The sequence below is a fragment of the Melospiza melodia genome, chromosome W, assembly GCF_035770615.1.
Source record: "Melospiza melodia melodia isolate bMelMel2 chromosome W, bMelMel2.pri, whole genome shotgun sequence".
Lineage (NCBI taxonomy): Eukaryota > Metazoa > Chordata > Aves > Passeriformes > Passerellidae > Melospiza > Melospiza melodia.
Genome location: NC_086225.1, coordinates 9798067 through 9825646, shown reverse-complemented (window position 1 = coordinate 9825646; position 27580 = coordinate 9798067). Strand labels below are relative to the sequence as shown.

The 27580-nt window shown below is 45.0% G+C and overlaps 1 long non-coding RNA gene across 1 annotated transcript in view; it reads left to right on the top strand.

The window, feature by feature from the left end:
• Positions 1-459: 459 nt before the first annotated feature.
• LOC134431491 (uncharacterized) overlaps positions 460-27580 on the top strand; it is a 449031-nt gene continuing 421910 nt past the window's right edge. Inside the window, exon 1 of the long non-coding RNA XR_010030994.1 lies at positions 460-919. This is a non-coding gene — a long non-coding RNA (uncharacterized LOC134431491). The remainder of the gene's footprint in view (positions 920-27580) is intronic.

The following is a 27580-nucleotide window of genomic DNA, read 5'->3' as shown; positions in this document are numbered from 1 at the left end:
TGAAAGGGGAACCCTAAAAGCAACTCTGGTCCATGTGCAGTGGTGAGAGCACTGTACATGGAAGGAAGAGGTCATGATGGCAAATGTTCTCACGACGGTGCCACGTTGTGGTGGTTTGACCAGGAAGAAGTGGGAATTCTGGGATGTTGTGGTCAAACCAATGGGTGCTTGGATTTTGATATTGACACCTGGTGTAGCCAGTGGGCTTTTGGACACACCTCCGAGAACACACAGGGGTTAAAAGCAGAGCTTCAGCCCTGGGAGGCTCTCTTGGGACTTCGAGGGACGGAGGTCGGATCTCCCTTCCCCCGTCCAGCCGCTGCTGCTGGGCGGGGGAGGGGCAGCCATGTGGTAGGCCTGGGCCTGGACAGAGATGGGAGGTGAGGAGGCCTTGGAGGATGTAAGGATGGAGGAGCCCCAAGAGACATCGGGCAGCCCCCCTCCCTCCCTCCCCTTGGAGACAGACAGAGAGAGAGAGAGAGTGCAGCCTGTGTCGTTATCTTGAAACTCAGTAAATATGTGCTGGCAGCAGGCAGCCCGGCTGAGGAGATGGGAGGGGTGCAGCCAGGAGTCCAGCCACCTGGAGGAGTTTTTAACCCTTTTTTGGACAATGAAAACCTTACAGAACATTAACCCTTCCTAGACAAGTGATAAGAGTGGAGGAGGACGAAGGAAATGAACGAGTGATGGAGGTCTGGACCAGAGAGAGAGAGAGAGTGAGAGATGTTGAAAGAATGGAGAAGATGGAGTGGCATTTTATGCTGGACTCTTTCGTGTAGCCATGGACAGAGCCATGTTTCCGTGTGATACAGAGACTGAGTCCAGGGGGAGAAATGTCCCAGTGCCAAAGAAGATTCAGTGTGGGTACCCCTCGGCCCCAGGGGGTATATAAAATATGGGGGGGATAGATGTCCCAAAGGTGGGAAGGTGAGATACTGTGCTTCTCTGGAACTGGACAAAGCATCCTTAAAAAGACAACCCTGGAAGCAGTCCTGATCCCTGTTCGGTGGTGAGAGCACCGGAACAAGGACGGAAAAGGCCACCACGACACATGGAAGGACTCCCTCTCCTCTTGAGGAACTGAAAGTTTGAGCAATCTAAAGGGTGGTGTTGGACCCAGAACTGGTGATTTTGGAGGATGTATTGTATTGGGAATTTAGGGGGGAGGAGGGGGGAGAGTGTTTTTTGTGAGGTTTTCATTTTCCTCGTGTTTTCTTTTTTTTTTCTTCTTCTTTTGTGTGTAGTTTAGTAATTGTTTGTGTATAGCTTAGTTAATAAACTTTTCTTTATGTTTAAGTTGGAGCCTGCTTTGCTTATTCCTGGTCACATCTCACAGCAGATATCAGGTAGAGGGTAGACTCATGGGGGCTCTGGCTTTGCCAGGCCCAAACCATAACACACGTGTGACATGGAAACACAAGAGGTTTCAACTGTGTTTCCAGGGGAAGCCTATGGTACAAGAGAGACTCCTCTGTTGTTGATGAACTGAGAATTGATTATCTGAAGGGTGGTGATGGACTGAGAGTTGGTTATCTGAAGGGTGGTAACTGAATTGAGAATCTAAGGTTTTGTCTCACTGCTGTGTTGGAATTTGGTGGGGGGAGTTGGAATGTTTGGAAGGTTTTCATTCTGAGTTCTGTGTGTTTCTTGTATATATTGTAAGTTAATAATTTTTTCCCCTTTATTCCCAAGCTGGATCCTGCTTTGCTCTGTTTCTGATCACATCTCACAGTAGACACCAGGGAGAATGTATTTTCATGGGGGTACTGTCATGGACATCTTTTCATAAAAATCCTTTCTTTAGGATTTTCCCTTCTGGAAAGCTGATGCCCCAGAAAAAGAATGTAAACAATGGTTATCTGCTGTTTTGGAATGCAACAGGTGCACCTGTGATTGGCCCATGTTGGATGTGTATAGTTAATGGCCAGTCAAGGACCGAGCTGTCTCTGGGACAGAATCAGAGAGAGCTCCTTTGTTATTGATTTCTTTTCTATTCTTAGCTTAGCTAGCCTTCTGAGAACTTTCTCTCTATTGTTTTTAGCATAGTCATAATATAATATATATGTCATAAAATAATAAATCAAGCCTTCTGAACACGAGGTCAACATTCTCATCTCTCTCTTCATCCTGCAACCCTTGCAAGCCCTGAGACAGGGTACTGGCATTGTGCCAGCATCAAACCATGACAACCTGTCTCACAGGATGTCATGCAGATAAGCTGGAGTGTGAAGAAGTCAAATGAAGGAGTTCACAAAACATCAGAAAGTTTGAACGTTTGAACAATGCATGAAACACATGAATATGCATGCATCTCAGAGATGTAACAGTATAATGATAACAGTGTATACATAAGAGTGTTTTTTGACTATTGGCCAGGAGTACTCCAGTGCTAGAAATATTGTCCTTTTTTATCCTACTATTATTAAACTTTAAAAAATTTTAAGCAGTGGATTCTGTTTTTGACACCTACCTCAGCTTTGCAGAGTGATTCTTCTATGGTGACCAGAATTGGTGTCAAATCAGTGAACCCCGTTTCAGCTTCTTTTCACCTGCCAATCAGCCCCAATGACCTTTCCTTTCAAGGTTGTGATTAATGAAATAAGTAATGTCCACTGGAGCAGCGCCGACTGCCACTTTTGACGATTCGCCTCATGGAGACACCATTTTTATTGACGCCTTACAGAAGGAAAGGGACTACTGCTGCGCTAAAAAGTATTTATTACTCAGATAAACATCAGCCTCAAAGGTCATGAGATTTTAGAGGAGTGAGAAGTCGGCTATAGCTCAAGGTAGTCGCAAGTTTCTTTTTTACAAGGCAATATATCATATTCTAATCTGTTACCAGATATCATATATGGGCTTGCTACCAAGCCCCAGGATTGCCTGACAGGGGCTTCTCCCAATCAGATCTCTTATGAAGCTGCAAGTATTTTACTGGCCAGATTCTGAGGGGGCGGGAAGTTCAGACCAATGAGAGCATCCAGACCGGCTCTTTCAAAAGTCTTTATAAAGGGTAGCCTGGCAAAATAAAGCTCTCTGTGCCACATGAACTTCGGGGGTGAGTTGTGTCTCTGTCTCCTTGCCCCTCACACCCACGTGCAACCTAACACTAATCCAATAGAAATTTGCCACAAAGTTTATTTTGTTTTTCTAACCTATTGTCTTTATTTAATTCTGGTGCACTGCATATACTTTTATACAATGGGCTACTATTACACATAAACATATATGCTTCTATTGTAACATCTAAACTCTTAGCTTACTCTATACAATTACATTACTATACTATAAAACCCTTCACCATCTTACCCAATGCAGTTTCTTACTTAAGGCATATTCTTACTTACAACTATAGAAACATAAGTTTATAATTTTTCTGCCTAATGACTATGCACTTTTATTTTTACATCAATCCAAGCTTCTTCCAAGACTGCAAATCAAGCCCTTCAGTATCTATCGAAGTTTCTATCATTCCATTTCCTACAAGGGTAGTCAGCAGGACTTGAAATGGTCCTCTACACTTGGCTTGTAGAGGATCAGTGTCCCACCACTTAACATAGACCCAGTCGCCATGTTGGAACAGATGTGCAGGTGTGTCCAGTCCTATGGGTCTGGATAGTACAATGTAATTCTGGAGCTTCTGCAAAGTGGAACCTAAAGCCATTAGATATTTCCACAAATCAAGTTTCCCCTTCATGTGAATTTCACCTGGAACATGTGGAATTGCATATGGCCTGCCATACAGTATTTCATAGGGACTGTTATTATCCCTTTGCCTCGGTTGTATGTGGATTCTCAGTAAAGCTATAGGTAAGGTCTGAAGCCATGCCATGGATGTTTCCTGACAAATTTTGCTAATTTGTGTTTTAAAGGTTCTATTCATATGTTCAACCTTACCACTTGCTTGGGGTCTACAAGGTGTATGCAGATCCCAATTCCCAAATTCTGGCTAACTTCTTTAACCACTGTTGCAACAAAGTGGTGTCCTCTATCTGATGACATCCCTAATGGAAGCCTGAACCTTGGAATTATATGATTGAGCAGAACTTTCATCACTTCCTTGGCTGTGTTAGTGCGACAGGGGTAAGCTTCCAGCCATCCACTGAAGGTGTCAACTAATACCAATATGTGCCTGTATCCCTCTTTGTGTGGTAACTCAGCAAAATCTATTTGCCAGTAATTTCCAGGAAGATCCCCAGCCTTTGGTACTCCTAACACAACTCTTTTCCTTGTATCAGGATTGTTTTTACAGCAGATTTCACATTTGCTTACTATCGATTGTACAATATCAGTAATTCCCTTTCCTATTGTTTTGCGGAGATAGCCAAAAACTCCGCAACTTTGCAAAAGTTGTAAAGCCGGCATGCTTATTATTACAGTGCCGGACGCATGTGGAGATTACTCTCCTTAAAAGACATGCGTACCTCTGGGAACTTCAGGTCCCTTTCTATCCCCCTCTCAAATACATATGCATACAGTTTCACAATAGGTTCATACATATTCATTTTTATGAGTTTCCCATGACATTTGCCGCTAGTTCTTCTTTATCAGAAAGAATTCCTAGGTCAGGCTGACCTGCTTTCACAGAAGTCTCTCTGTCTGTCTTTATCACCCTCTGTCTCCCCCCCCCTTATCTCTGTCCTTCATTGAATCCCTGAGCCTAGGCCTTGCAGTCAGGCTACAGACTACAGGCTTCAAACTACAGACTTAACTCAAAGATGTACATTTCACCTAAATCAAAATGGATTTCAGCTCTGGAGAATTTCTAGTCTGTCTCATTTCCCCCCTTTTCTAGAAAATAAGTAAATTCTTTTACTTAATGCAAGCCCTTACGACAATAAGTGTCTCTTAATGCTTCACCATGTATGTTTGATAAGGAAGTTAACACAGCTACTCACTGTAGTATTCTCCAATTCCAAATTAGCAATATAATGGATAATCCTAAACTTATTCCAACTAATATTAACAAAACTACAATGGGATGACACAACTTATTAAAGATTCCATTTGAAGTTGGTGACCACCCAAAGATCACATCCCACCAGTGATGATCCTCATTTTGTTTTATTCTCTGTAGAATTCTGATTATTTCTACTGTATCATGTTGGACAGTAATTAAGGTTTTCTTTCTGCTTTCTTGGATTTCCTTCAAGATCCCCATTAGGTCTTGGTGCTTAATTAATTGTTGTACTAATGTAAGGTCCATCCCAATAGGGGTAGGTGATAGTCTGTGATACATTGTAAAATTGGTTTTAATCAACTGGTGGGATGTCACTGGGGCCAAGTATGAAAAATTGCACCAAATAATCCTAACAAAATTACAAATACAAAAATTAGAATGATTTCTACTAGACAAAATAACATTGTTGCTATCAATTTTTACAGCAGCACAGGCAGTTCTCAGGCACACACACCCTTTTCCAGTATATACGAGCACAGTTTTATGGTCAGTGACTGGATGAACTTCGAAGTGGCAAATACTCTGTTCAGTGTCTAGACACACATCTTGGGCATTAATAGTATTGCTTTCACAAATGAATCCCAGCTGTTCTCTAGTAATGCAGGATTCTAAGTTTACTGTTTGCCACTTTTCATTCACTTTTCGTGCCCACACACTATGTTCTGAAGGGTAGAGTACTGTTTTTTCATGGTTTAAACCTAGTGCAATGATGGGGTGGATAACATAAACAGTGGCATTATGTATGGTAAGCACAAAGGCAGTGGCCACATTAGAAGCAGGATCATAAGTGAAATTTACCATAGTCCACCAGGACTGAAACTTCCTTTCAAAATCAATCGCAATATCCCAGACAACTTTCCGAATTTCAGCCGGAAAATTGCCTTCACCCCCTTTTTGTATGATCAGAGCTGCTGTTGCCTGCATCCATAACTGTTCTTGTATACAACTGAAAGCTAAGGACACATTATCTTGAACTGTACTAAGCACTTATTCTATTAACTTGTGGTCTTGGTCCCTGGCATTTTCCCACTGTGGCAGTACTTTTGAAATCTACCACTGACTAGTTCCTAATGCCAATAGAGATGACTGTAAAGGCTGCTTCAATTTTGTTAGGCCACCTGCTGCAGTGGCCAGTTTTTTTCACCAGTATTTCTGAATCAATTCCATTTAAAACTCCTAATCCTGTCCCTAATATCCCAGTTAGGTATTTCTTATTCTTCTACTGAGATATACCTGTCTTTCTAACCACGTTGTCCAGGCGTCAAAGGATGTTCTTAGGAAAGAGGAGCAGGCTGGTTGGATTTTTGAGATGTTAATTTGCATTAGCAACTCAACACGTTTGAGAGACCATTCTGAATTGAACAATAGTTGTTGTTCATCCACATTCCTCACTACATAGGGGCGTATTTCATACACTTCAGGTTCAAGTTTGGGTTGAGTCTGAACTATTTGAGTCCTAGTGTGGGTTGTATAAGGTCCTGCTGTTGTAAAAAGTGCAGTGTTTACTTTAAATTTAAATGAGAGTCCGATAGCATCTCGAGCCCAAAGGCAATTCACTTCTACAGTCTGTATCAAGGTGAAATTACACCAACAGTCTGATTCACTTAGGCTATCCCAAACTTCCTGGTGTTTGTATACACCAGGAGAGGTTGAGACACTAATTGCCTCTGGTCTCTCACAAGCTGGCCCATTGACCACCTGGCACCCTACTTTGATTTCTTCTCCTCTGATCCCTTGAAGTGTCCACAGTTCCCGTTTCTGCTGTTCCTTCTCCTCATATACCTGATTCCCGTGGATTACTACAGTGGATAGGTTTAAATTTTTTATCTCAGAAAGTTCTCCCATGGATTCAGTATACTGATTAAAAGCCTGGGACCAAGGCCATTCAGCATCACTTTGGATAGAGGTAGTCTCTAATTCTAAAACTTCAGTTATAATTACATACAAAACAATTGTGTAAATCAAAGTATGAACCACCCCTGACCGCAATATACTCATTTTGCCTGAATAAGTTTTAATCTCGGTTCATTGTCTCCTGGTGTCACTCTCCAAGGGGCTTCTGTGGCCTTCTTCACTCGAGACTGATGGATCCAGGCATTCTGCTCCTTGATTTTGATTGCAGTGAAGGTGGTGAGAAGCACTTGGAACGGTCCCTCCCACTGTGGTTCCAAAGTCTTTTCTGTAGGTGACTTAACACATACATAATCCCCAGGCTGTATGTTATGTACTGATCCATCTAACTCCCTGCTCCGAGTTCCAGCCACGTGTTTCTCAATTTCTCTGAGCTGTTTGCTTAAAGCCACCATGTAGGTGGCTAGTGTTACCTCTCCAATGTGGGTGGACATTCCCTTTTGTATTCCATATGGTCTTCCACAGAATATTTCAAAAGGACTCAACTTTTCTTTAGCTCGAGGTTTAGTTCGAATTCGCAATAGTGCCAGTGGAAGAGCTTTGGGCCAGGGTAGATTAACTTCCTGCCCCAGTCTTATAATTTGCTGTTTAATCAAATGATTCATTTTCTCTACCTGGCCGCTTGATTGGGGGTGGTATGGAGTGTGAAGTTCCAAATCTATGCCTTAGTGGCTACTAATCTGTTGCACTACTTTGGAAATGAAATGTGATCCTCTATCCGAGGATATTGTGGCTGGAACTCCAAAGTGTGGTATTATTTTTTGTAATAATACCCTGGTTACCTCTCGAGCTTTGACAGTTCTGGTGGGGAATGCTTCTGGCCACCCTGAAAATGTATCTGTCAATACCAATAAATATTGATACCCCCCTTTCCTTGGGAGTTCTGAAAAGCCAGTTTGCTACTGCTGTTTAGGCCCATGGCCGCTCCCAATCTGACTGAGTTTCAGCCTGGGGTATTTTTGGGGTTAGTCTGGAGGCAAAGATCACACTGTCGGATCACTTGAGTAATAGTGGCATGTAAATTCCTAGCAACAATTCTTTCAATCAAGTAGATGTATAGGGCATCTATTCCCCAGTGTGCCTTCTGGTGTTCTTCCCTTACTAGTGACCACAATAAATGGGAAGGGATTACCAGCTTCTTTTCAATGTTAGCCCATTCTTCTTGGTTATACGTCCCTTTTTGATCTTCAATTAATTTTCTATCTATCTTATTATATTCTGGCTTACCTTCAAGGGAAATTTGTCCATCTGGAATTAGGGCTCCTTCAGTAGTTACCTCACCTTTTGCTGCTTCTTTTGCCTCTCTCTCCTCCAGCTCCTTTCCTTCTTCCAATTCTGAGCTCACTCTTTTGTGTGCCTTAATATGCATAATTGCTACCTTTTCAGGCAGCTGAACTGCTTCCAGCAGCTGGATTATCTCTTGTGCATGTTTGATGTTCTTTCCCTGAGAGTTCAGCAGTCCGTTCTCTTTCCAGATGGCTCCATGTGCATGTACGACTCCCAATGCATACCTCGAGTCTGTATAGATGTTTATTCTCTTTCTTTTTGCCATTTCCAAGGCACGGGTCAGGGCAATTATCTCAGCCTTCTGCGCAGAGGTACCTGTTGGTAAGGGTCCAGATTCTATTACCTCTCTGCAGGTGGTCACTGTGTACCCAGCATGTCACTTTCCATTGGCAACGTAGCTACTCCTGTCAGTGAACCAGGTCTCTGCATCGTCCAAAGGAGTGTCCTTTAAGTCTGGGCGGCTGGAGTAGGTAGCTTCAATGGTCTCCAGGCAATCGTGGTGTACTGCTTCTCTTTGATTTCCACTGAAAAAGGATGCTGGGTTGACAGTATTAGTCACCACTATCTCTACATCATCTTGCTCTACCATGATGGCCTGGTATTTCAGAAACCTCTGTGGTTAAAGCCAGTGGCCACCCTTTACTTCCAGTACTGCGGAAACTGTGTGGGACACTAGCACAGTCATTTTCTGTCCCAGAGTAAACTTGCATGCCTCTTGAATATTCAGCAAGACTGCTGCTACAGCTCTGAGGCAACCTGGCCATCCCTTGGCTGTTGCATCTAGTTGCTTGGAGAAGTAAGCGACTGCCCTCCAGTATGGACCCAAGTCCTGAGCCAGTATTCCCAGGGAATTCCCTGGCTTTCATGGGAAAAAAGAAAGAATGGTTTACTTACATCTGGAAGTCCCAAAGCTGGAGCTGACATGAGGGCACTCTTTAGCTGGTGAAAGGCCCGTGTGGCTTCTTTTGTCGACTGGAGATCTCTGTTTCCATCGGCAATAAGAGCATAGAGGGGTCTGAAGAGCAGTCCATAATTATAAACCCACAGCTGGCACCACCCTGCCATGCCTAAGAAGGTTCAGCATTCCTTTATTGTCTGGGGTTTCGGGGTTTGGCATATGGCTTCCTTGTGAGCCTGCCCTAAACTCCGTTGCCCAGCACTCACCACGTACCCCAAGTAGATTACTTTTTGTTTCACCACCTGTGCCTTTTTCTTTGTTGCTCTGTATCCTTGGAGTCCTAGGAAATTCAAAAGGCTTACCGTCCAGGCCACACATGCTTCCCTTGTCTGAGTGGCTACTAGAAGATCATCCACATACTGCAAAATCCTTCCTTCTTCCTGTGGAGCTTCCCAGGACTCCAGATCTTTTGCAAGTTGCTCCCCAAACAGAGTGGGGAAATTTTTGAAGCCTTGAGGAAGCACGGACCATGTCAGCTGGGTTTTGCTCTCACTTTTAGGGCTTTCCCATTCGAATGCAAAAATTTTCTGGCTGGCTTCATGGATGGGGAGGCAAAAAAGGCATCTTTTAGGTCTAAAACATTAAACCAGGTTAGCTCAGATGTCAGACAAATTAATAAAGTATATGGATTGGCTACCACCAGATACAAATATTGTGTTACTTTATTGACAGCCCTCAAATCCTGTACTATCCAGTATGACCCATGAGATTTCCGAACAGGTGAAATGGGAGTATTGAAATCAGACTGGCGTTCTTTCAGTAACCTTAACCGCAGAAAATTTTCAATTATTGCACTGATTCCTTCCCTGTCTTCTTTCTTTGGGGGGTACTGCTTAATTCTCACTGGTTGTGTCCCTTCCTTGAGTTTAATTACTATAGGGGAGGCATTTCCCCCCTCTCTGGTACATCAGAGGCCCATACACTGGCAAATACTTGACTTAGTATCTCATCATCAATTTCTTCTTCAATTTCAATAGCTGTTAAGATTAAACTTAATACCTCTATGTACTTTTGATCATTGACCTCCAGAGTAACCTCTCCTTTGTTGAATGTAATGGTTGGTTGTAACTGCTCCAATAAATCTCTGCCTTAAAGTGCCTTTGGTGAATTGGGCATGTACAAGAATTTATGAATACTCCATTGTTTTCCCAATTTATACCTCAAAGGTTTGCAAAAATATGCCCTTTCAGACTGGCCAGTTGCCCCTTGCACTAAAACATAATCATTTTCCACAGGTACTAAAGCTTTATTTAAAATTGAATATGTAGCCCCTGTATCAACCAAAAATTCCACCCTTTTCCCTTCTTCCCCAGCCTCATTGTTATAACCAGTGGCTCCGCTGGGGCAGAATCCCCCGGTCCTCCTCAGTTGTTTTGTACATGTGCAGCCACTTGTTGGTCACCTCGTCTCCGTTCTGGGCATTGATCTTTCCAGTGACCAGTTCTTTTGCAGATTGCACACTGGTTCTTGCCCAGCTGAGGTGGTCCTTGTCTGGGTGGTCCCTGGTTGTGTTTGCTTTGTCTTTCCTTCTGTACCACTGCCACCAACTTTTTCATTCCTTGTTTATATCCTTCTTCCCAGTTACTATATACCCTCCAGGCCTCCTCTAGCAGGACTTCGAGATTTCTCCCTTCCGGTCCCTGAATTTTCTGAAGTTTACATCTAATATCTCCAGCAGACTGCTCCAAAAATGAATTAGCTAACTGATTAATCCCTATCTCAGACCTCAGATCCAATGATGTATGAAGACATATAGCATCCTTTAAACGCTCTAGAAACTCAGATGGAGTCTCAGAAGGCCCCCGCTTAAGGGAATATAAGGCAGAACAATTTATGGTTTTTGGAATGGCTCTTTCTACGTCTGTTGCTATCCACTCTTGATAATCTGCTGATTTCTTTACCTTTGCTGATACATTAGGATCCCATTCTGGGTCTTGGAGGGGGAAATATTCTTTTACATCAAGCTGCTTGCTCTTGCAGTAATCCTCTGCCACAGTTCCTGCTGTCTTTAAGATCAGCTGTTTTTCTGTTTCAGTGAAAGCATCCAGTAGCAACTGGATGCCAGCCCAATCTGGGTTGTGTTGCTTGATAACATATCATAGACGTTTGGCAGTAAGTATCGGATCAATACGATAATTCCTAGCAATCCTTTCCCATGCCTCTAAATCAAGAGTGGTAAATGGCACTTTAATCATTAATCTCCCTCCTTCTGGTCCCACTGCCTCTCCCAGAGGGGCCTGTAACACTGCTTGCCTCCTAGTTCTAGATGCAACTGGACTGTCGGGGGCGAGTGGGGTGGGGTGGATTCTAGTGGATGTGCCTTTCCAGCCTGAGTCCTCCTTTTGGGGAAGTTGGGGAAGTCCCCTTCCTGTTCATCCTCATCCTCAACCTCCCTCTCCTAGGAGGAGCTTTCATCCACTCAAATGTATCTCGTTCTTGCTCCTCAGAATGATAAATTTTGTCTGATCTCACACACCATTGTCCTATACTGCATGCTGAACAACAACGTTTGATTTGCCCTCTCTTTGCCTTGTTTTCCTTTTCAAGGGCCAAGACCAATGGATCCGAGGGCAGTCTGATCCCACAGTCCCTTTGCCATTCTTGGTGGTTTCTTAAACCAAAAAACATATCAGCATATAAAACCTCATGCCATTTACCTTCCCATCTTAAAAACAAAATTAACTGCAGTAAGGAATTATAATCTAAGGTTCCAGTGGGCTGCCACTTCGCTCCGTCCTCTAATCTGTACAATGGCCACCAGTGTGTGCAATCTTGGATTAGATCCTTTTTATTCTCAGAGCTTCCCCTACTGGTGACTTCCTTCCAGTGGGCCAAGATGCACCCCAAGGGGCTAGCCCGAGGGACTTCCTTGCTCTGGTTAGTTCCCATTATCTCCTTCTCCTTGCCCTATCTCGCTTCCACCCAAACCTCTCTTCACAGAGCTTCACAGTAGTTTCCCAGTCTTCCTCCCACACACAGATCCAGGTGGGAGGTATCAGATGTAATTTCCCACACACAAGCTTTACGATCTTAGGTTCTGAATCAGCTTGATCAGGAAACCTTTATTTACACTCGGGGCATATGCTCTGATGCTTATTAGAACAGCAATACCAGCATCTCTCACAAACTCCGCACTGCAATAATACCCACGCAGCATGCCAGCATCTTTATGCACCAAAGGCTCTCAGGAATTGCCCGCAAAGGCAGGCTATTCTGTTTATTACAGGGAACTCTAAATCCTCTATGGCAGGTTGTTCCCAGTCCAGACTTACTATAGTACCAGCTGAAGTCCGGTAAAGCCCCTCTAAATGAACTCTTTAGTCTCCTCTATCTATGCAATAATTCACAGGATTCACAAACTCCCAGGGGTTGAGTCTAAACTACTGGGGCAAAGGAACCCTTTGGGTTCATCTAGCCATGGTAAAAGCGTGCACAATCTACACCACAATTCACCACCTTTACTCAATGAACGTCCTCACACACGCTTCTCCACTACTTGCTCCACTTCCCTGCCGAGTGCTCCCTGCCCCCACAGCCTGCCCTGGCTGGTGCCTCAGGCCTCACTTGGCCCCTCCAGTGGCGGGTAGAAACCCCCCCGCACTGTAGATATACTCTCTTTTACACACAATACACTTGCATGATTACAAAAACAGTGCACTAACCACACAATGCATTAACCATACAATGATAAACCACACAATGCATTAACCACACAATGATACAGTGTCCGGACACCACACACACACACACACACACACACACACACACACACACAGGTTCACTCGAGCCACTCCCAGGGTCACTAGCAGCTGCTCTATCAGACAGTGAACTCCTGTCCCTTTAGCCGTTTGATCGGCTGCAACCACAGGCCAAGCACTCAGACGTCTCTGAGTGACTTATTCAGCCATCCTATCTCTCTTTTTCCCCGGGAATTCCTCAATACATACCGTATCCTCAGCACACGAGCAGGTCCTTGTCTGTCCTCGCAGGAGGGAAGCCTAGATGAGCGGAGCTCCTCCAGGAAAATCCCAGGGCACGCCCAGGAGTCCATCTGTTCTCCCCTGCCTCTGTGGGGACAGAGACGGTTCCTCCTGGTAGGCTCACCAGAATGTTTTTTGGAAATTGCCAAAAACTCCACAACTTTGTGAAAGTTGTAAAGTCGGCATGTTTATTATTACAGCGCTGGATGCATGCGGAGATTACTCTCCTTAAAAGACATGCGTACCTCTGGGAACTTCAGGTCCCTTTTTATCCCCCTCTCAAATACATATGCATACAGTTTCACAATAGGTTCATACATATACATTTTAATGAGTTTCCCGTGACATTTGCCGCTAGTTCTTCTTTATCAGAAAGAATTCCTAGGTCAGGCTGATCTGCTTTCACAGCAGTCTCTCTGTCTGTCTTTATCACCCTCTGTCTCCCCCCCCCTTATCTCTGTCCTTCATTGAATCCCTGAGCCTAGGCCTTGCAGTCAGGCTACAGACTACAGGCTTCAAACTACAGACTTAACTCAAAGATGTACATTTCACCTAAATCAAAATGGATTTCAGCTCTGGAGAATTTCTACTCTGTCTCACTATTACTACCTTTTTTAAAAGTACCAAAATATTTTCAACCCCCAAATGTGTGTTTTCATGTTCTCTCTGAGCAAGTTCCCAAAGGATCAGGGGTAGGAGTACAACCTGATTCTCTTTTGTAACTGCCCATCCACTTTCTGTGATCTCAGCCTTAAGGAACTTAATTCGTTTGTGGTCTGCTTGATCATACTTTGGAGCGAATCCTGACAAATTAATCTCCTTTTGTGGAATTACTCTGAGAATACCTTTTTCTTCAATTCTTCTCGCTGCTTCATTAGCAAAACAAATTCCCAATTCTGGAGTGGTTTTCCCTTTCCAATGACTCCTAAATGCATAATAACTGCTTCTGTGGTCTTTGTGATGCCCTCCAAGAGGGGAAGTATTTGCTCAGCATCTTTGGTTTGATTTGATTACCTTGAGCATTCAGAAGTCCTCTCTCCTTCCAGATGGCTCCATGGGTGTGGGCAACACTAAATGCATATTTAGAGTCAGTCCATATATTTACCTTCTTTCCTTTGCTCAGGTCTAGGGCCCTCGTCAGTGCAATCAGTTCAGCTTTCTGTGTGTCCTAGGGTGACTTTATGATGCTTGTATTCCCAATTGTCTGTTCTGTTTATGCTGGATATTATATTCCGTGCCTTCAAGACTAGTTCTAAGAGCGAAGGCAGGGAGAAGAAGAAGCACAGAGTTTGTTTTCAGAGACTGCACTCACTCCTCTAAAAGTAACACTCCTCCACATTCTGCCCTGGACTGTATTGTCTGGGCATGGATGGAGCAGAACAGAGGGCTCCTTTGCTTTTTAGTTAGTTTAACTAGTTGAGGCAGAGAAGTTTTCCCTAGACTGTTTTTTTTTTCTTTCCCTTCTCTTAGAACTGTTCAAACCTGCTCAAGACTGGAGACCCGGGGAGCACCAAGAGCTTACACTTTGTAGCCTACCAGGGCCTACTCTGGGCAGCAGCCTTTCCCAGTACCAGAGGGACTTCTGAATATGCCATCTTTTCAGAGCGGCGAATAAGTTTTGTCATCTGGTATTGTTCATTTTGTGTGCTGGGGACTACCGTGCTTTGCCTGTTAAATAAACAGGTTTTTTCCACTTCTCTACAAAGAAATTTTTCCAGAACTGGTTTGGGAGAGGGGCTGAGTAAATTTGTTTTCTGAAGGAGCCTCCTTTTAAAAGTTTTCTCAAAATTTTTCCCTAAACCAACAGCTGGCAGAGCCTTCACCTTGATCACTTTGTCCTGGGTGGTTACTGCCTAACCTGTCTCTTACCATTTCTCATTAAGCTGCTCCCATCTGTAAAATGTTCCCAATCTGGATTTTCTAGGGGCACGTCCTTCAGGTCTAGTCTGGAATAGACCTTTTCAACTGTCTGCAAGCAGTCATGCTCAGGCACATCATCAACAAAGGTAGAGGACAGAAACATGGCAGGGTTAACAACAGAAGTTGTTTAAAAGGTAACATCATCCTGCTCTAATAACTTTGCTTGATATTTAAGCATCTGGTTGCCAGACAACCAATGTCCCTCTCCCTCCTTTTGTTCAAGTACAGCTGCTATGGCATGGGGTACATACACTACATTGTGTCGCCCAAGGGTGAGTTTTTGGGCCTCCTGAATTAAGATGACCATAGCCACCATGGCCTTCAAGCACCCTGGCCAGCCTTGGGCAACATTGTCTAGCTGTTTGGAAAAGTAGGCCACAGCCTTTCCTTGGTTCCTGAGGTGCTATGCTAGTACACCCAAAGTCACATTCAGTCTGTCATATGTAAAGAGTTCAAAAGGTTTAATTAAATCTGGCAATCTCAGTACTGGAGTATTACAGTCTGTGTTCTCGGGGTCTGTCTGACCCTGACTGCCGTAGGTGTCCTGGATAGTGAAGTCCTGCTAAGCAAAACCTGTCCAGGTTCCCCAGGCAGGCTCCCAGCCACAGGCAAACTTAGCAAGCAGCTTAGCTCTTTACATGAGATCAGCTCTTTGGTGAATTCAACTCTTTAGTGATTTCAGCTCTTTGCTTGCTAAGTCCCTTGGCAGACGCAGGGATGAGAGAGAAGAAGAGCTGTGTGAAGTTCCACAGATGTGTCTTTATTGGCAGCCTCTGCAAAGGGTGACAGTGACAGCTCTTCTGCCAAACTGGGCCGAGGCAGGGGTTTATATAGGGTATGTGGGTTTTGGGAAACAGTCCAATAGAAAGGGTCCAGGTATATATGACCAATAGTCTTACACAGAGAGATAACAAGTGTCCAAGGCAGAAGAGGGGTCTTTTGGTTCAGTTATCATGACTAAGCATATCTTATCTTAAGCAACTGACCGACAGGGAGGCCTTGCAGGCCTTGTGGCTGCTACACCGGAGCTGACATTAAACAGTGTTTCAGCTGTTTAAAAGCTGCTCTAGTGTTTTCAGTCCATATGATAATTCCTTTTCCAGCTGCTTTTAGTGCTCCATGTAGGGGTTTTACCAGTAGTCCATAATTTGCTATGCACAAACAACACCAACCTACCATTCCCAGGAAAGCTTGCATCTCTGTCACGGTATGGGGCTCTGGAAGTCTGCAGATGGTTTCTTTCCATTCTTTGCTGAGATGTTGGTGTTCAGAAAAGATCTCAAGCCTCAAATAAACTACTGCTTCCTTGGCAATCTGTGCCTTGTCTTTGGAAACTCTGTACCCACTCAGTCCCTAAAAGCTTAATAAACCTATGGTAAGTTGTGTACAGGCATTTCTGGTTCTAGCCACAATCAAGTTGTTGTCAACATATTGAAGAATAATCCCTCCTGGCTCTTGTCTCCTCCAATCCTCCAATTCCTTTGCTAGCTGGTTTCCAAATATTCTTGGGCTATTTTTGAAACCCTGGGGTAGGACTGTCCAAGTAAGCTGACTTTTCCTCACTGTTTTGGGATTGTCCCACTCAAAAGCAAAGAGCTCTTGGCTTGTTTTATGCACAGGAATGCAGAAAAAGGCATCCTTCAGGTCTACAACAGTAAACCATCCTAATTTGTCTTGTCAGTGTGGTCACAAGTGTGTAAAGATTGGCTACCACTGGGTGTATGTCCTCTGTAATGTTGTTAATTGCTTTTAAATCTTGCACTATTCAATAACTCTTACGTTCCACCTTCTTAATGGCAAGTATGGGGATGTTGTATCTTGACTCACATTGCACTAATAACCCATGTTGGAGGAATCCCTTAAAACTTTCTAATTCTAAAGGGTATTGTTTTTGCCTTACTGGCGTGGCTCCTGGTTTGAGTGCAATACTCACTGGTTCTGCCCATGTACATCTTCCTGAGATATCACTGGCCCACACTATTGGGTTGGCAGCATTTTCAACTTCAATGGGGATGTCACCACATTTGTCCTGTATAAAAAGTGCAGCAACTTCAACAAATTTAGATTCAGGAATTACAACTCATACACCCTTTCCCTTTTTAAATTTAATCTCTGCTTCCAATTTCTCTAGCAGGTCTCTCCCCAGCAGTGGTTTGGGGGAGTTAGGCATATAAAGGAATTGATGAGTTACCCAGTGCTTTCCCAGTTTGAATTTTAAAGGTTGGAAGAAAGACCATGTTTTGTTTACCCCTGTCGTCTCAACAACATGTACAGTATTTGTCGTGGTTTGAGAGATGCTGCAGAGACTGCATTTAGGGGGTTCCACCCTTCGCCTCTGAGAACACACCTTCCAAAATTATTAACAAAACTACATAAAATACACTTCTACAAGACAATAAACCCTCTATCCTTAGATTTCACTATCTATCTACCTTTACTTAGTACATGCTTTGTTCTTATTCCTCTTTGGTCCCCCATCTCACAGCTTTATCTCATCACTCTCCTAGAACTTGATTCCTGGTCAGGGAACCAAAAATGTCATGGTTTGACACTGGCACAATGCCAGTGCCCCCATGAGAATACCCTCTCCCTGGTGTCTGCTGTGAGATGTGACCAGGAATAAGCAAAGCAGGCTCCTACTTAGAAATAAAGAAAACTTTATTAACTAAACTACAAGAAAATAACTAAACTACAAGGAAAGAAAAAAACACACAAGGAAAATGAAAACCTTACAAAAGCATTTTCCTCCCCCCATCAAATTTCCCAATGCAATAAATTCCCCCAAATCAGCAACTCTCAGTCCGGCACCACCCTTTAGAATACTCAGTCTTCAGTTCATTGAGAGGAGAGGAGTCCTTCTTGCACCATAGGCTTCCCCTGGAAACACCGTTGAAACCTCGTGTGTTTCCATGTCACTCAGCACCGCCAGGAAATCCTTTGCCATCGTGACATCTTCCTTCCATGCCCAGTGCTCTCACCACTGTGCATGGACCAGAGCTGCTTCTAGGGTTATCTTTCAAGGATGCCTTGTCTCACTCCAAAAAAGGCACAGTCTCTCCTTTGGGACATCTGTCCCCCCCAAATTTTTCCACCCCCTGGGACCGAGGGGTACCCACACTGAACCCTCCTGGTTCTGAGGCACTGCCTCCCCCTAAATGCAGTCTCTGTGTCACAGGAAAAAAAAAAATGGTTCCGTCTATGGCCACACAAGAAAAGTCCAGCCAAAAGGCCTCTCCATCATCTCTCCCCCCACTCAAAAGTCTTCTCCACTTCCCTCGTGGCCCATCCCCTCCTATCTCATCTCTTATCTCTCTTCTCATTCAGCTCCAGGAGGATCAGCATTTGCAAGGTTTCTATCATGCAAGAAAAAGGGTTAAATATCTTAGTCTCTGCCTGTCCCAGAGCTCCAGAACTCCCACGCTGCCCTGCCGGGCACCTTCTGGCCGCACCCCCCCTGCTCCTTCTCAGCCGGCCGCTATCAAATTCAGATGCCGGCTCTCCCTCTCTCTCCCCTGGGGGGGGATGGCTGCCTGATGTCTCTTGGTGCTCCTCCACCCTTCCATCCTCAAGGGTCTCTTCACCTCCCATCTCTGTCCAGGCCCAGGCCTACCGCATGGCTGCCCTTCCCCCATCCAGCAGCAGCAGCTGAACGGGGGAGGGAGATCCGACCTCTTTCCCGCCGAAGTACCAAGAGACCCTCCCAGAGGAGCAGCTCTGATTTTTAACCCCTGTGTGTTCTCAGAGGCATGTCCGAACTTCAGTGGATAAACCAGGTGCCAATATTAAAATCTGAACACCTATTGGTGACCACAGCATACCAAAAAAAAAAAAACCCTACTTCCTGTCAATGTCAAACCATGATGGTATCTTAACTCAGTTTCCCTTCCAAAGTATTTAATACAGAATACGCTGCTCTGGTACCTACCAAAAAATTGATATCGTCTTTCCCCAGCTTAGCTATAACCAAAGGCTCTGCTGGGGGAGATGCCTTTGGTCCCCATCATTCTGAGCATGAGTGTTGTCCCACTGTGAGTTGGGAAACAAGGGATTTTTGTATCAACATTGGCCAGTCATTTTCCAATGTCCTTATTTATTACAATATGCACACTGATCTTTTTCTCTAGGGGAAGTTCTCTTGGATGACTTCTCCTGAGTCACCTTCTTACTAGGTTGGTGTCTAACCTTGTCACTTGGGCCCCTATCCCGATAAACCCACCACGCCACTTCTAGAAATTTATTTATGTCTTTAACCCCGTCTAGCTTTTGCAGCTTTCTCCTTATATCATTTGTAGCTTGACCAATGAAGGAGAAAAGTAGATGAGCTTTTCCATCAGCTGAATCAGCATCTAGGTTTGTATATTTAATAGCAGTTTCTCTTAACTTATTTTAAAAAATCAGCACGAGAGTCATCATAATTTTGCTTTACTTTGTAAATCTTTGGCCAATTTAGAGCTTTAGGGACACCATGTTTTAACCCATATACCATGAGATTTTGATATCACTTTAGTTTTGCCATCTGTTCTGTCACATTTGGATCCCATTTTGGATCATCTGATGGAAAAACCTCTGCAACGGTGTCCTGGATCAACTCACTTGCTATATTTGCCTCTACCAAAGTTGTAATAGCTTTATTAACCATCTGTCTCTCAGTGGGATCAAGCAATGTGTCCATCATAGATTTCAAATCAGTCCAGTCAAGGCTTTGTGTGTTAATTGCCCTTTCTACTAAATTTGCTACTTTATCTGGATTTTCTTTATATTTGCCTACAGTAGCCTTCTACTGTTCTAACTCCACAAGGGAGTACGGAACCTTGATATATATCAGCCTCTGATTTCCAACTGCTTGCCATAACGGGGTTTTCAGAACCAGTCAGTTATTTTGGTTTTTTTCCTTTTTTGACCTAGTGTGTTTGGCTATTGGACTACATTCCCTTATGGCTCTTCTGGCTATCTTTCCCCTCCTTTGCTTGTTCAGGGTAGCTGTGATCTCATCTTCCTCTTCAGAAGAGCTACCTGAGCAAGAGCTGTCTGCCTCTGTTGAATTTGCTGTGTCAGATCTACCTCGACCAGTGCCGGTACTAGGGATTGCTGTCCAGGATTTGCTCCAATGTAGGGAGTGGGTGGCAGGCCTGCTTGCTTTGATGATGTCATCTTCTGAGACAGCTCCCCAGCACACGATGTTGCTATGGAAACTCATGGGCCTTAGAGAGGGAGGGGTGCCACTCCCCCTATGGGAGGTCCCCTCTCCACTCTCTCTGTAAAAGGCTCTGCCCCCTGGCTCCACCCCTAGGGGTGGTGACATTGGGTGCACATGCTGGCTGTCCTCTCCCCCCGCCCCTGCCCATCTAGGAGTGAGTGGGAATGGGAGGGGGAGTACAGGCGGGGTGGGCATCCATGCCTGTGGCAGTGGGGAAACAACCGTAGCTGCCGCAGCCACAGTTGTGACCGCCGGGGGCTGTGGAAGAGCGACGGAAACTGCAGCGGGAGGAGGGGGAGAGAGCGCAGGTGGGGGAGGCATCCAGCCGGAAGTCGACAAAAGTGCCTGTGCCATTCCTGGCTGCCAAAGCCAGCATCCCTCTTCCTTTACTGGCAGGAATCCAGCCAGAGCTACGTTCCCTGCTGCAGCCGCCTTCCCCCTTAGCTTTAGTGGCAGCTAAAGCTGCGGCTGGTGGAGTAGGGGGAAATAAAGACAGTGCTGTGGGCAGCCACACAGGCGGGGCCACGAGCAGCACTGAAGGCAGCAGCACGGGTAGGGCCGTGAGCCGTGGGCGGAAGTGTGCCCGCCGGCAGCACAGGCAGCAGTGTGGGCGGGGCCCAGATCTCAGAGGGGGGGCTACTAAGCCTGACTCCACCTCTTCCCTGCCCCCACACTTGGTATTTAAAATGGACTGTCTCTTTTCATCCTTTTTCTCTTTTTTCCTTAAATGCAATATGCACTCTTGAGTTTTTATAGCTTTTCATCTGGTGATATAACTAAAAAAAGCCTCATATATTCAAATTCTATAAAACAGTGTTGTTGACACAGGCAAGGCATCAAATTGATTATTAATTCTTCATCTAAGATACCAAACTGTCCTAGGATGACGTTATGATGCTTGTATCCCCAATTGTGTGGTCTGTTTATGCTGGATATTATATTCCATGCCTTCAAGACTGGCTCTGAGAGCGAAGATGGGGAGAAGAAGCACGGAGTTTTGTTATCAGCCTGCGCTCACTCCTCCACAGTCTGCTGGAACATAGAACTCCACTGTGTTGTCTGGGTACGGACAGGGCAGAACACAGCGCTCTTTTGCTTTTTAGTTAGTTTAGCTAGCTGAGGGAGTCCAAGTTTCACTGGACTGGTTTTCTTTCCCTTTTTTTGGAATTGTTTGAACCGGCTCAAGACTGGGACCCAGGGAAGCACTGAGAGCTCACACTTTGTAGCCTACCAGGGCCTACTCTAGGCAGCAGCCTTTCCCAGTGCTGGAGGGACTGATAACAGAGCAACCACCCCCAGGAGAGACTTTCTGAATTTGTCATCTCTTCAGAGTGATGAATGAGTTTTGTCATCTGGTATTGTTCATTTTGTGTGCTGGGGACTACTGTGCATTGAATTATAATAAAGCCTCGATCTTGGCCTTATTATCGAGCAATACAAGGATGGTCCGGGAGCCCAGTCGCTCAGAGAGACAGAGTGCCCAAAAGCTCAACTAGCTCGTGGCCATCGCTGCAGGCTACCCCTTAGCAAGCTTGGTGATTGTCAGCTCTTTAGTGATATCAGCTCTCTTAGGATATCAGCTCTTTGCTTGCTAGGTAGGGAGCCCTTGGCTGAGGCTTGAAGCAGACACAAGAGAGTAGAAGGAGAGGTTCTGGGGTTCCACAGCGATGGTTTATTGGGGGAGTCTGTGAAGGGTCCAGCAACAGCTCTTCTTCTGTTGAATGGGCTAAAACAGGCCCTTTTAATAGGGTATAGGGGGATTCAAACTTGACTAATAGTAAGGGTTAGGGAAAATGACCTATTAGGTTACAAGGATAAGCTTTGGGGTGGGAGGTCAGAGTCCAGAACTTATTTTGCTGTCTCATCATGATTCAGCAGTTCCTACTGTTCAGTCCTCCATGGAGCTTTCCCAAGCTCCATGGGGTTTGCTACATTGAATGAAGCGACCCAACTGAGTGCTGTTGTGCCAGACATATTAGAGCTCCAGTGCAAGCTTGAGTCCAAGGCAGCAAAGTGGAATGCCACTATGGATATTGCCAATGAATTTTTCTCCATTCCTCTAACAGCAGAATGCAGGCCTCAGTTTGCCTTCACGAGGAGGGGAGTGCCGTATACCTGGAACTGACTGCCCCAGGGATGGAAGCACAGTCCTACTATCTGCTGTGGGTTGATCCAGACTGCACTAGAAAAGGGTGAGGCTCCAGAACACCTACAGTATATTGATGGCGTCATTGTGTGGGGGAACACAGCAGCGGAAGTGTTTGAGATAGGAGAGAAAATCATCCAAATCCCCCTAGAGCTGGATTCACCATCAAAAAGAGCAAAATAAAGGGATCAGCTCATGAGATTCAGTTCCTAGGAGTGAAGTGGCAAGATGGATGGCGTCAGATTCCTATGGATGACGCCCAATTGTGGGGCCCCTTTTGGAGGTTTTCTCCCAAATTTTCCCTAATTCAGGACACAAACTTAGGCCACTTCTGATTGTTATACAATTTATAAGTTTGCCAGATTAGTCTAGACAGCCTTATAAGCTCAGGTTTTGTAAGGAGTCTGTGTTCATCAATTAATTCTTTCCAGTTTTCTAACACAAAACCTAAAGTTGAATTCTTTGGTATTTGGGAGTCATTGGAACGAGAAAAATTACAGCCCATCATTTATACTTATAAACAGAGAGATCACAGAAATTAAGCAAAGCAATGTAAATTAACACCAACAAGTTAAGCAAAAGAGAATAAGAGGGAAGGACGATTCAAACCAATAATCTTAGAGTCAGCAAGCAGCATCTTCAACCACTACACCACCACTGGCTCCATTCCAAATCACAGGTACTGAAGCACTTTTCTCTCACAAGCTAGCAACAAACGAAGGGGGAAGCAACAAAGGAACTAGAACTCCCTTGGACCCTTTCTCGTGTCCCAGATATACCAAACAAAACTATAAGAGATCTCTTAACACCCAACCCATATGCTAAAACAAAATACCACCTTTACTCACCTACTCATGTGCCTCTGTGTTGGATCTGAGTATTCTTGGGCTCTGATACCATCTGGACTGCAGCTACAGCTCGCCCCTGAATGCCAGTAAAAAGGGGGAGCGGGAGCAGGATGTTCCTCTGATCCAGGGGGTTTTCCAGATGCCTTCCTGTCCCGGCGAGGTGCATGAAAAAACTGATCCCTGGAGAGGCTACCTAGAACAGAGGCTAGACAGAGTTGGAGGATAAAGGTAGGTATTTCCTGAAAGGCCTTCAAAGGTGTCTTGGTTTGGAAAGACAGAAGTCTGCTAAGGAAGGCAGGAGCCTCCACTAAAATGGAGAATGTAAACCCTCCCCACCCCTCCGAATTGCTATAAATTTTAAATTAAGGGGTTCTCAGGCAAAAATATGGGAGCAGGAAATGACACTTCTTTATTAGGGAAGGAAAAAAAAAAAGGATAAAACAAACAATGCAGTACACTAGAACAACACTGACAGAGTCAGAACCCAACCTGACAGCCTGTGGATCAGGGTGTTGGTAGCAGTCCAATTGGAAATGTGGCTGCAGTCCTCCTGAAGTATCAGGTGTGGTTCTGTTGGAGCAAGGGGGTCCTGTAGAGAAGGATGTATTCTTCCTCTGAAGATCCAGTGGAAGAAGAGACAGCTGCTGTTCCTCTAGGAAATCCAGTGGAGAAAGCCATGATGGTGTCTCAAAACCTCTGGATTGTATCTGGATAGGTAGCAATGCTTGGCGCCTCCCTCTGGGCGGAGCATCTCACAATGGGATGTTATAGTTCTTATCAGTCATGCAGTGACATTCAATACACAGAATCACAGAAATTCAAGGCTGGAAGAGACCTGTAAGATCATCAAGTCCAACCCATGTTCTAACAATTCAACTAGATCATGGCAGCAAGTGCCACATCCAGTCTTTTTTTGAACTCTTCGAGGGATGATGACTCCACCACCTCACTGGGTAGATGATTCCAGTATCTGACCACTCTTTCTGTAAAATACTTCCTTCTTAATTCTAACTTGCATCTCCCTTGACGCAGCTTGAGACTGTGTCCTCTTGTTCTATCTGTTGTCGCCCGGAGAAAGAGATCGACCCCCAGCTCACCACAGCCACCCTTCACGAAGTTGTAGAGAGTGATAAGGTCACCCCTTAGTCTCCTTTTATCCAGGCTAAACAACCCCAGCTCCCTCAGTCGTTCTTCATATGGCTTGTGCTCCAAGCCCTTCACCAGCCTCGTTGCTCTCCTCTGGACACGCTCAAGCATCTCAACGTCCCTCCTAAAGTGAGGGGCCCAGAACTGGATGCAATACTCCAAGTGAGGCCTCACCAGTGCCGAGTACAAGGGAAGAATGACCTCCCTGCTCCTGCTGGCCACACCATTCCTGATACTGGCCAGGATGCCATTGGCCCTCTTGGCCACCTGGGCACACTGCTGGCTCATATTCAATCGACTGTCAAACAGCACCCCCAGGTCCCTTTCCACCTGAGCACTGTCCAGCCACACCGTCCCCAGCTTATATCGGTGCAGGGGGTTATTGTGGCCAAAGTGCAGTACTCGGCACTTGGACTTATTGAAGTTCATCCCATTTGATTCTGCCCATCCATCCAACCGTTCCAAATCTCTCTGCAGAGCCCTACGTCCCTCTAGCAGATCTACACACATTCCCAATTTAGTGTCATCTGCAAATTTACTAATAAAAGACTCTAAACCCTCATCCATGTCGTCAATAAAAATATTGAACAGAACTGGCCCCAGCACAGATCCCTGAGGGACACCACTGGTGACTGGTCGCCAGCTGAATGCAACACCATTCACCACCACTCTCTGGACCCGGCCATCCAGCCAGTTCTGAACCCAGCAAAGGGTATTCCTGTCCAGACCACGGCCTGCGAGTTTGTCTAGGAGTAAGCTATGGGAGACAGTGTCGAAGGCCTTGCTGAAATCCAAGTAAACAACATCTACAGCCTTCCCTGCATCCACTAGCCGAGTTACCTGGTCATAAAAGGTGACCAGGTTAGTCAGACATGATCTACCCCTCCTAAATCCATGCTGGCTGGGTCTGATACCCTGTCCATCCTGCAAATTTTGCATGATGGTGCATAATATAAACTGTTCCATTATTTTGCCAGGTACAGAGGTCAGGCTGACTGGTCTATAATTGCCAGGATCTTCCTTTGCACCTTTGTTGTGAATGGGTATCACATTGGCCAGGTTCCAGTCATCCGGAACCTCACCAGTAAGCCATGACTGTTTGTAAATGATGGAGAGTGGCTTTGCAAACTCATTTGCCAGCTCTCTCATTACCCTGGGGTGGATCCCGTCTGGTCCCATAGATTTATGAGTATCCAAGCATTTCAGTAATTCTATGACAGCCTCGTCTTGGATAATGTGGGGACCATTCTGCTCCCTGACACCATCAACCAGCCCAGACGGGTGGGTGTCTTGAGGGCAAGTCATCTTCCCATTAAAAACTGAGGCAAAATAGGCATTAAACACTTCTGCCTTCTCCTCATCTGCAGATACTAAGTTCCCGCCTTTGTCCAATAAAGAACAAAGGCTGGTCTTACCTTTCTTCCTACCATTAATATATTTATAAAAACATTTTTTATTATCCTTAACAGTAGTCGCCATTCTGAGTTCAAACTGAGCTTTGGCCTCCCTAATTTTCTTTCTGCATACTCTAGCAGCCCTCTTGAATACTTCCTTAGAGACCTGACCCTTCTTCCAACGCTGATACATCCTCTTTTTATTCTTAAGTTCCTCCAAGACCTCCTTTCCCAGCCAGGCTGGACGTTTACCCCGTTGACTGATCTTTCGGGACACAGGGATGGTCTGTTCCTGCGCCCTCAAGATCTCTGTTTTGAAGTATGCCCACCCTTCCTGAACTCCTTTATTTTTAAGGGCTGCTTCCCAAGGGACACTCTGAATAAGTCTCCTGAACAGGCCAAAGTCTGCCCTCCGGAAGTCCAGTGCAAGAGTTTTACTTGTGTTCTTCCTGACTTCACCAAATATTGAGAACTCTATTATTTCATGATCACTCTGCCCCAAGCGACCTCCAACCACCACATCTCCCACCAGCCCATCTCTATTTGTAAATAGCAGATCTAACATAGTCCCTCCCCTGGTGGGTTCATCCACCAGCTGCAACAAAATGTTGTCCTCCATACATTCTAAGAATTTCCTGGACTGCCTCTTTACTGCTGTATTAAGTTCCCAGCAGATATCTGGTAGGTTGAAGTCACCCACAAGAACAAGGGCTGATGATCCTGAGACATTGCCTAACTGCTTATAAAATAAGTCATCTACTTCTTCCTGGTCGGATCGACGATAACAGACTCCCAATATGGTGTCAGCCTTGGCCTTCCCCTTAATTCTTATCCATAGACATTCAACTCCATCTTCCTTTGTTTCAATTTCGATGGCATCAAAAGTTTGATTAATATAAAGGGCTACCCGACCTCCTCTTCTTCCTTTCCTACCTCTTCTGAAGAGTTTGTATCCATCCAGTGTAGTACTCCAGTTATGTGAGTCATCCCACCACGTTTCCGTGATGGCAACTACATCATAGCTCTGCAGTTGCACCATGGCCTCCAGCTCTTCTTGTTTATTGCCCAAACTGCGTGCATTGGTATACATGCACCTTATCTGGGCTACTGAGTTCACCCCTATCTTAGCCTTGCAATTCTTGGGCCTGTTTCCAGATAGCTCAGCTGGTTCCCCTTCCCCCTTCAAACTTAGTTTAAAGCTCTCTCAATGAGGTCTGCCAGTTCGTGAGCTAAAAACCTTTTGCCCTTAACAGAGACGTGTACCCCATCTGGTTCCAGCAGAGAAGATGCTGTAAAAGTTTCGCCATGATAAAGGAATCCAAAATTTTGCCGGTGACACCAGCCCTTAAGCCACTTGTTGATGATACGGATTCTTCTGTTTCTTTCATAATTTTCCTCCACCACCAATGGGACTGAGCAGAACACTACCTGTGCTCCTGCCCTATCAATTACCTGACCCAGTACCTTGAAGTCCTTTCTAATTGCCTTGACACTCCTCTTCTCAATCTCATCACTACCAGCCTGGAGTATCAGCAGTGGGTAATAATCAGAGGGCTGAATCAGCCCAGGAAGGGAAGTCTCTCAGTGATATTTTGTACCCGGGCCCCAGGGAGGCAACAGACTTCCCTGTGGGATGGGTCTGGTCGACATATGGGGCCTTCAGTTCCCTTCAGGAGGGAATCACCTACTACGATTACCCTTTTCTTCTTGATGCTAGAGGTAGTGATCTGTGTTGCAGGTGAATCATAATTGGGGGGTTCACTAGGCAGACAATCCACTCCTAAATCATCTAGTTGTATATCTAGATCCGGAATCTCATACCTATTCTGAAGT